At 42.8% G+C, this 10,104-nt stretch overlaps 1 long non-coding RNA gene across 1 annotated transcript; it reads left to right on the forward strand.

Annotated features, from left to right (window-relative positions):
- The first annotated feature begins 5,531 nt into the window (after positions 1 to 5,531).
- LOC144458408 (uncharacterized) lies at positions 5,532 to 9,096 on the forward strand. The gene is made up of 3 exons (XR_013487901.1): positions 5,532 to 5,691; positions 6,310 to 6,462; positions 8,510 to 9,096. It is a non-coding gene; the product is annotated as an uncharacterized LOC144458408 (long non-coding RNA).
- The last annotated feature ends 1,008 nt before the right edge of the window (positions 9,097 to 10,104 follow it).

The raw sequence follows: 10,104 nt of genomic DNA on the forward strand, positions 1-10,104 counted from the left end.
TCAGGCTAAGGAGTGTGGGCCAGCAGGTGGACTGGGAATGTGGGTGCTGTACTGGACCGTAGCTTTGATCCAGACTGTGGATATAAGCGGCTGAACAGAGTTTCTCTGTGTCTGTTATGATGGTCAGTGTCTAAAGTCTTAACGTGGCTCAACTTAAAGACTTGACGGACTACACATTGGTCCCTGGCCAATCAGAGCTGACCCTCTTTCATGACCTGTGTGATGTCAAAAGGAGGGAGGAGCTACGGCGACTGACTTCAGTTGGAAAAAATGTAAACAAACACAGCGTCTGTTTGATCCTGGTGACGTGTCTGAGTTTCACCTGCATCAACATCATTCCTCTGTCTTCACTATCTTTACTGTTGAAGGACGCTCCTATTGGTCAACACACCGTGTCTTTTCAAAATAAACTTCTAGTTAAGTTTAGGCACAAAAACTACTCTTTGTCATGGGAGAGACTGTGATCTGGGTTCACATAAGTACACCTGTTATGTCAGTTAATTTACATATGTTACTTAAGTGGACTTATGTATGTAACCTGAATTTATTCGTCGTTGACTTCTGATTTCATACAGGACATGAACCTTTCCTGTCTTCGTACGGCTGTTGGGTCGGGCTGATATCGTGTTGCAGTAGAAACGGTTTAAGGAGCTCTGGAGGTTTTTCCAAGCACATCCAGCTGGTAGGAGACCAGCAGACGACCCAGAACACCCTGGAGGGATTATACATCCTGTCTGACCTTAGGAGACAGATGTTTGGGCCCCGTGCTGCCACCAGGACTTGGACTCAGATGGGCGTCATTAAATAGATCATTGTCTGTCACCTATTGATTTCAGTTTACTTTGAAACTCTATAAACAACTATAACCATGACTCATGAGGGGTATTCCAGGTAGGAGGTTCAACAAACTCTGAGTATCCAGTTCCAGAACAGCTGATTTGAATTAGTTCAATCAACTCTGAGTATGTTCACCTTGAGTTAAAGGAGCTATATGTAAGAAATCTAAAGCAAATAGTCGTAAAATCCTCCTAATATGTCACAGAGACTAAGGAATAATGTTCATATAACATACTGATCTCACTGACAACAAAAGTACAGCCAGAATATTCGCATTTAAAAAAATATTTTATGGTCTGCAAATCATGTTTATGTTTTGAATCTGTGTTTTGGCCTGTTGCGCCACCCACCGCCGTCTACCAGTCACGCAGTCAGTGGAGTCTCAGCATCAGTTACAGTTACGACTGAGCTACAGCAGCACGGCAAACAGCATTAGCAGTGTCCCAGTACATAGCATTAGCAGCTGGCTCCTCCTCAGCTGTATCCCGGCAGCAGCGTTAGCAGCAGAGAAGCCGGACTTGCTTGAATGGTCTGCTGGAAAACCGAAAATCAAGGATACGGTGACGCGGCCCTGCCACGGCAGCCGCCCGTGGGCAAACAAATCAGTCTCCACCGTGCCGCTGTCCAGCAACCTCGAATCTGTAGCACGTGCACAACCACAATAAAAAGCCATCATCATTGGAGCCCTGATACCTTGAGTCACCATGGCAACCGGAGAGAAAAAGTGATCAACTTATTTTACACCTGTGGAATTGGAGGCGCTCATGAATGGAGAGAAAGGCATCATGGGGGAAAACTGCTGCCCGAGTCAATGCGTACGTTTGAACGCACCAGTCCATTAATTCAACATTTAACCACACTTAATTAAAATCGTAGCTTACAGGTGAAACAGTGGTTTTGAATAAAATCTGATGTTCATGTAGGTTCAATCTCACAGGGGAAAAACACACTTGGAAGCAGCTTCAAATGAAATATAAAAACATCATTCAAACAGGTAAGACACATTTGACTTGGCCATGACTGTACCTTCCTTTAGTTTGATTCATATTTGATTTATTAAACAAAGTAGCTTCAATAACCTGTCATTCAGTGGCTATGTCATTATGTACTGTAGGTCACTACTAATTTAAACCCCCCAAAAATACTGTTTCAGCTTGTGTGTCCTCTTGCCTAATATCCTGCTGAGTAACATTTGAGTTCTACTCAGCCAACAGAAAGAAGGCAGAGGCCGCAAATCATCACCAATGTCATATAAAAGCTACCGTTCACAAAAAAACATTTGCTCTGATGAGAGCGCACGTCTGCAGTGTGTCAGATTTGACATGTGTGGCCGGTAAATGATTGAGTCTGATGAAAAACGGTACGGTTCAGATATTCATTGGGGAAAGACAGCACATCTAGACGGGGTGTGAAGATCCTCTCCCAGCGTAAAGCATTGTGAATTAATTCTGCCTACATACGAACAGCCCATGTGTGTCTGCCAGCTTGCTTCAGGCTCAGCAGTAGGGAGGAGACAGGGTGAACTCAGGGTGTCTTATAGAAAACCTGCCAGTGAGCAGGTTAGGTTCACAGAGTCAGTTGCCATGGTGATTGACTCAGAGTTTGACTTACCTCTCTGTTTCCCTCATCTCAGGGTTAACACACTCAGAGTTTTCACTGAACCCGCTTTCTGGAATACCCCCCTGACTGGTGTCCGATGACGTGGACACGCCCCTCTGCTGCTCAACAAAGAAGATAAAGCAGCACATTAAAATATTTCAGCCGCACTCTGACAAACAGGTTTGTCTATTGTTGTGAGGCTGTTTTTATTTTGAGTGTTTCATCAGACAAAACTTCTGATCACACCCGTCTGTCAGGTGAAAGTTCTGACACATCCACATAGTTTCAGCCTTAAAGTGACAGTGACTGATTTTAACTGAAGCAGAGACATATTAACACTGAGCAGAAATGTAAACACACTTTTTTCTTCCCATTTTTCACAGGTTTAAGGAGAGTTAAATATGCTGTGATTAATAATCATAAGATAAAGTCTGTTGAAGGTCTGTTGAATTTGTATTTGTTATAATTTGTATAATAAAACAATCTAAACTTGTCATTGGGACAACAATAACAAATTGCCCCACAAAAATATGACAATATGATGCTGTTTATACGCGCCATCGACGCCATCGACGCCATCGACAGTGAGCAGCTGCCCACTCAACTGCTGTCAGGTCGAGTCCCTGGTGAGGACGACGAGCAGATAAGCTTCCCTGAGACGGTTCTGACGGTTTGTGCTGAAGTTTTTTGGTTGTGCAAACCAGCTGTTTGAGGTGGCTGCTGTCAGACGATCCTGAATGTAAAATGAACATTCAGTTCATCTCTGGTGGAAACCTGCAGTCAGCATGCACATGAAACACGTCCTGTAATGTTGGTAAGATACACAGTGGTGTCAGGGGGAAACGCAGCAGGACAATAAGGCAGGTTAAGGGGGGGAGTGGTGGTGGATGGTTTGACCTGACCCTGGAAGTCGTTGCTGCAGGGCTCTCAAGTCTCACACTTTGAGAGTGTGACACGCACTTTAACCTTTTCACACTCTCCCTCGCCACGCCGGGTATTTCTCAAACATGAAAAAATGATTATAATAAACGCCCACCAAGTTACACTGCTGTATATGTAATGGAACGTGTGGCAAGACGTTGTGGGTACTGTAGAGCTCAACAAGAGCTTGCCACGCTCCAGCCAATACAAATAAGACACAGCTCCCCATCAGCCAATCAGAAAATAGCATTGCTGCAGCAAGAAGAGGGTGCACACACAAGACGAGGGTGCCTTATCACATGTGTACAGTAAGTCATGTCTTCATTTGATGTTGTAGCCTCCTGAATGAGATCACTTGTTGCACAAAAGGAAAACAATGAGAGCTTATCTCAGGGAATATCAGCTGTTACTGAACAGTTTGACAAGACTGCATGTCAACTTTAGCCAACAAAATACTAGCCAATAGGGTGGTGGGTTAGTGGATAAAGCAGGCGCTTTATGTACAAGGCTTTAGCTGCAGCGGCCCAGGTTAGGGAAAAAGTATTTCCTGTTGTAGGGATGAATAAGGTTATGTGTATTAAGGGTTATCATGTCCACCTCATCAGAAACTGGGGAGGGATTAAGAGGAAGATTGGATTTCTCTGCAACGCTAACTTTTTAGCACATTAGCTAACGTTAGCTTCCATAGCAAAACAAACAAGTGTGGTCCTCCTTTGTAAGATTGGCTTCCTGTGACATCATCCATCCACTGAGTGAGAGCATACGGGTCGGCCAGTCTGGTCCCGTTGGTCACTGTTTACTTATTCAAGTAACACTGGCGGTCCCGGAGAGTGAGTGACCTGACATGGTGCGTTGGTAAATTCAGTCTGACGCTCTACACTAAAATGAGAGCCCTGTTGGTGGAAGAAACGCAGCGTTATATTTCTACATGAATGAACCAACGGTTAAGTTAATCACACATTCACTCCGCTCGGCGCTCTGCTGCTCCGTCTCCACAGACAGAGTGTCCAGAGTGCGCTCTGCCACTCTGAGAGTGCGCTGCTCTGGATAACCCAACGCTACATTCAGACAGCGCTCCCAATTTATCAACGCTCCCAAGTACCACAGTGCACACACGATTCAGAGAGACTTGTATCATTGTCTAAAAGAAGACAACAGAACTTGTTAGCTAGCGCTAGCTAATGTCTGTGGAGAATTTCATGTGGAGAACGTCATGCTGTTTACTAACAGTTAAAGGGTCTATATAAAATACTGCTGACCTTTTTGCAGTAATGAGATCATATTATATGTCAGGTCGTGTTGCTTTAGTTTCTCTACATCTTCAGATCTCCCCACAGTCATTATCAGTGGGTCTGAACATTCAGTATCTCTACAAGTGAAGATGTGTTTTTCTGAAGGACTCGCCAATTAATAATCGTTTTTATTCACACTCTTTGTCGAAGGGCGTTCATGTGCAGATAAATAAAAGTGTTGTGATGAGTCAGGCAGCGTTTTTTAAATTCCTTTGAAGGGAGGACGCTGAACAAAGAACCAACACACACACACCTGACAGTTAATGGACTGCAGTTGTATGGCACTTTTTTTTTAAAGATATTTTTAGCCTTTAATGGACAGGACAGGTAAGCGTGAAGGGGAGAGAGAGAGAGAGAGAGAGTGACATGCAGCAAAGGGCCACAGGCTGGAGTCGAACCCGGGCCGCTGCGGCAACAGCCTTGTACATGGGGCGCCTGCTCTACCACTAAGCCACCGACGCCCCAGTTGTATGGCACTTTTCTAGTTTTCTGACCACTCAAAGCACTTTTTACACTCTGAGTCACATTCACACTCTGGTGTCTGAGGCTGAGGCTATCATACATGGTGCCACCTGCTACTCAGTAACCATTCACACACACTCACAAACCGATGGAGCAGCCATCAGGAGCAATTTGGGGCTCAAGGACACTTCGACATGCGGACTGGGGGAGCTGGGATGGAGCCACCAATCCTCCAACTGGTGGGTGACCAGCTCTGCCTCCTGAGACACAATAAAATTCCTCGTTGCCTCGAGGAATGTGGGTATCATTATGACCTCGAGGTGCAAATCGATTTAGTTGTGACACTCACTGTGCTGCTGCAGTGACGTCACCGAGCTCAACAGGGCGAGACCAGAGAGGCGTCACCTGCAGGGACACCTGCTGCTATAAGACCAAACCTCCTCCACCCAGAAACACACTCTTAACACACACTCTCAACACACTCAGCACACACTCGACACATCGTCAGGTATGGAAGATACGATCAAAGGCTGTTTGCAAAGCTGCGGGGTGAGCGCTGAGCAAGTCGGTAACATAGCGGGTGAGTATGATTGATCATATCAGTCAGAGATCAGATCCTGTTTGAGATTTAAAGATACAGACGTTTATTTGTGACTTTGTTAAAGCAGAGAGCACTCAGAGGAAGTGTTTATAGCTTTTATCAAACAGGCAGGAGTTTGTTTGAAACACTCGAGTAGAAACTTTCCAAAGACAGAAAGTCTCATTCAGCAGACAGTTTAAATTAGATTAAAACTTGTTCCTATTTTAAGTTTAATAATCTGAGCTGCAGCTCGATGATCAGTGAGATCTGCTCGTCGTCGTCGTCAGGGAGTAACTCTGCCTTATTGTGACAGCCAGGTGTGCGTCCATCTTTATTCCAGTTTGAAAGGCAGAATGTGTGATCGGCATGACAACCAGAATCTGAAATTTATCTTCAAATTCAAAACAACTTTATTAATCGCTCTATTGGATGAAGAGACAAACAGGAACTTCTTGTCACTGATTTTACAACCTGAAATAGTTTGTGTCATCATACTGGTTCCCACAGAGGCCTCTGTGTGGGGCCCCACGGTGCCATTCAAATATCACTGTGGGCTCCTACCTGTATATCACAGTGTGACCTCACCAGGTGCTGACCAACTCACTGCTTGTTCTGCAGGGTCCCTCGTCGAGGACCAGGTGAAGAAATGTATGGGTGGAAGTGACAACAATCAAGGAGGCATGCTCTCCAACATTTTGGGTGGCAAGAAGGAAGACAAAGAAGACAAAGAAGAAAAAGAAAAAAAAGAGGAAGGAGGAGGAGGAGGAGGAGGTGAGTCCTTCAAACTGACTTCAGGTCTGCTCACAGCAGAATTTATCTGCAGATCCAAATAAATCCAGTTAAATTGACATGATTATTGAATTTGACTTTAAGTTCGGTGAAGCTGCAGATTTTCATCATAACCCATCTTGATGTTGCTGACCTTTGAGGGGACGGAGAGCCGCAGGGTCCAAAATGTTGGACGCCATTGGAGCTTATCGTGTGACAGGATTCATGTAACAAGCTTAATTAGCACGCCGTCCCTGAACGTCCAAAAGTGATACAGGAGGGTCCCGAACACATCGTAGCTGATGTTAACGGCAACTGACGAAGTATTTGATGAGTTGGGATGAGAACGTGTTGCCACCATGTGCTTTGAGCTAAATGCTAACATGCTAACGTGGATAATAATATTACATCACTGTGTAAATCACCAGCACCGACAGTGTTGCCTGCAGCCGTGATCTGAGGTGTTATTGAAAATTGCTCACGGTAAGAATCGCTTCGACATAAAGAACAGAAAAATAAGAAGCAAAACTAAGAGTATAAAATAGAGGTGTGTAAATTTAAAGCAATAAAATTAAATTAAATAAAATAGAAATGAAAATGTACATTAAAATAACAAATATAAAGTAGAATGTGCATTATGCTGCAGTGTTTAACACTAGTGCTTAAGATATAAAAATACTGAAGAAGAATATCGTCACTGAGCTGAGGCTGTAAGAGTGAAATATAACTACAATATATACATTGATAGAACAAACAAGAACAGAACCATGTGCAGGATAAAGAAATATTGCAGCAGCTGAATAACTGCACCCAATAGATAATTAAGAATTATAAATTCAGAGTGTGAATAAAGTCCAGATGTCAGTCTGAGGGAGGAGCTGTACAGGTTGTTGGCAACAGGCAGGAATGACTTCCTGTGGCGCTGTGTGGTGCATTATGGGGTAATCAGAATGCCTGAGGGGAATCTGTGATTGGTTACAGTTGCTCTGGTATAAAGAGCACAGAATTATGAGAAGGAAGAATAAGAGTATGAAATAGAAGTATGTAAATGTTAGGTAATAAAATAGAAATAAAACTGTCACAAGTTTTTAACACAAGTGTTTCACATATCAACATAACAAATATGTGCTACAGTCAACACGTGGGTGTGATGCTCTGACACATCATAGTGAGGGGATACACTGAATACTGAAAGAATTTATACTTGAAGTATTTCTAACTCCTGAGTGCCTCCGCTAACATCACAGAGTCCGGTCTGACCGACTGAGCTCACTGTGGAGAAGGAAACGTCACTGTGACTAACTAACCCCATCAAAAAAAGTCTCACAGGTTTTTTTTAAGCACAAATTTATGCCAAAAGTCAAAGAGTTTGAAACTGTGGTTATAACTAACTCATCCTCACTGTGACCTCGTCACATGTCCACGTTTGGTCATGGACTTTCCACGTCCACATATGACGTCCAAGGTACCCTGGGTGTGTTGGTTGTTGACGTTCTGGGACGCCGTGTCAACTTCAGCCTGTTACATGCATTGTCTGTTTTCAAAATACACTTCTGTTTTCACAGGAAATTTACAGTTTGCATACAGTCTCTTTCAAAATAAAAGCACTACGTCCGTACAACACCTCAAACTGATGTTGTTTTCCTTCAACAACACATGTGGTTGGGTTTAGGAAAACAGAACAGGGTTTACAATCTTACAGGACACAAACACCGCTCTCTCAGGTGAAAGTCAGTGTCTGTTGGATCCATCCACCGCCCCGCCCCACTTGGACTTTCGCCGCCTTAACTTTCATCCTTGTCCCGTCGTGTTTCCACCTGATGCCACTGGGCGTCGTTAAACTATAACGGCAGCGGGCCGCATATCATGCTGACATTAAAGGATGCCTTTTTCGTTGGTTTCTGACGCTGTCAGTCACTGACCAAGCGCCGAATTTCAGCAACTTCAGAGTGAGACCAGGCTCTTATAACTGATCTGATCATCAGCAGTTTGTTTTGATGTTTTGTGGTAAAGTTTTAATATTCTCTTTGTTTTCTGTCTTTTTTTTCAGGGATGGATGCTGTGTTGAATATTGGCAAAAGCTTCTTTTAACAAACACCCTGCAGACCACGTCCATCGAGGCTCCACCTGCAGTGTCCTCAGAGAGGAGCAACTCCACCCAAACTGCTGGAACATTGTTGCTTTCAATATTTACAAATGATTTGTTTTTGAGTTTTACACAGAAAACGTGACGCCACCAGAGACATCCTCAAACCCTCTAACATTAAATCATAAAAATAACATAGCTGTATGAAACATGCACAATGACATAACTTAAAGTTAAATTGAATGTTAGTGACTGGCTCCTGCTGGTGACAAACACTTTGACATGTTTCTTTACTGGTTTCACACCATGAGAGTGAACTCAAATTAAAATGTATTATCTGTAGAGTCCAAATCTGTGAAGTTTGGTAGGTAAGATTTGAAAATATTATAAACTGTGTTAATATTTGGTTAAAAACCTGTAATGTCACATGGACACAGCAGTCCTTTGTGTCATTAATTCAGTTCAACAGTCATTGTCATAAATGAAATGTATTAAACACCAGTGCAAATTGTCTCTTGTGATCAAATGCTAATTAAACAGTTTCAGCAGCAGTTTGTTCTGATTTTGTTCTGTTTGATCTTCTGTCACTAAATATTCACAGTGCTGGAATGTAACTAAGTACATTTACTCAAGTATAAACTCACAGTACTTTACTTCATCAGAGTATTTCTACTTCTGCTGCACTACATGTTTCTCTCATGCTTCAGTTACTTTACACATTAAAACACATCAAGAGTTTATGGAGTCTGATGTTTATCTATAAACAACTGAAACCATCAGTCCGTTAATCAATTAGCTGATCGACAGATTTCTGTTGGTTAAAGTCATTTTTCTCGTATCAGTATTTTGCAAATGTTTCCTGTGAATCATGTTAATAATTTGAATGACTCAGTAATAATGTTGAGGTTAAACAAACATAGTGAAGGTGTCTCTTCATTGTGACAAACATTTAGCACTTTTTTCATTATTTTTTTACAAACCAAACGATCAGTTGATTAATGGAGAAAATCATCAGATCAATCAACAATGAAAATAATCATTAGCTAACAGTTCATAATGAGCTCCATCTCAAAAATCCTGATTTTTCATGAATGCATGAGTCAGAATCTTCTAATAAGACCAGATATACAGCTGAAACTTTGAAACATGATGATTCTCAGACGAGTTCTGCAGCGTCTGTTTTTATGATTATCGGTCGTTTATTTTGGACGGACATCAGAGATAGTGATGTCCACAGGAAGTGTAAGTCACAGTGAAAATTAAAAAATGAGTTTTGCCTCTGAGAAGGAGCGTGATATTTCATAGAAACTTCTGTGTGTTTCCAAAGTACGTTAACCTGTGCAGCAGCTCCACCTGCTGACTGTGTTGGTTCAGTGCAGCCAGACCAACATAACCAACTTCACCTGCATGCAGGTGCTACAAATGAAGTTGGACAGAGCCAGTCTTTATTACAGCTGGCCGGCGCGACCAAGCCTGAAACCTTAGTGAAAGAAAATGGGGATCGTGTCACAGTTTCTCCTTCGTCCCTCCTCTTCACTCACATCGCCACATAGACTTAA

This window comes from Epinephelus lanceolatus, chromosome 17 (genome assembly GCF_041903045.1).
Source record: "Epinephelus lanceolatus isolate andai-2023 chromosome 17, ASM4190304v1, whole genome shotgun sequence".
NCBI lineage: Eukaryota > Metazoa > Chordata > Actinopteri > Perciformes > Serranidae > Epinephelus > Epinephelus lanceolatus.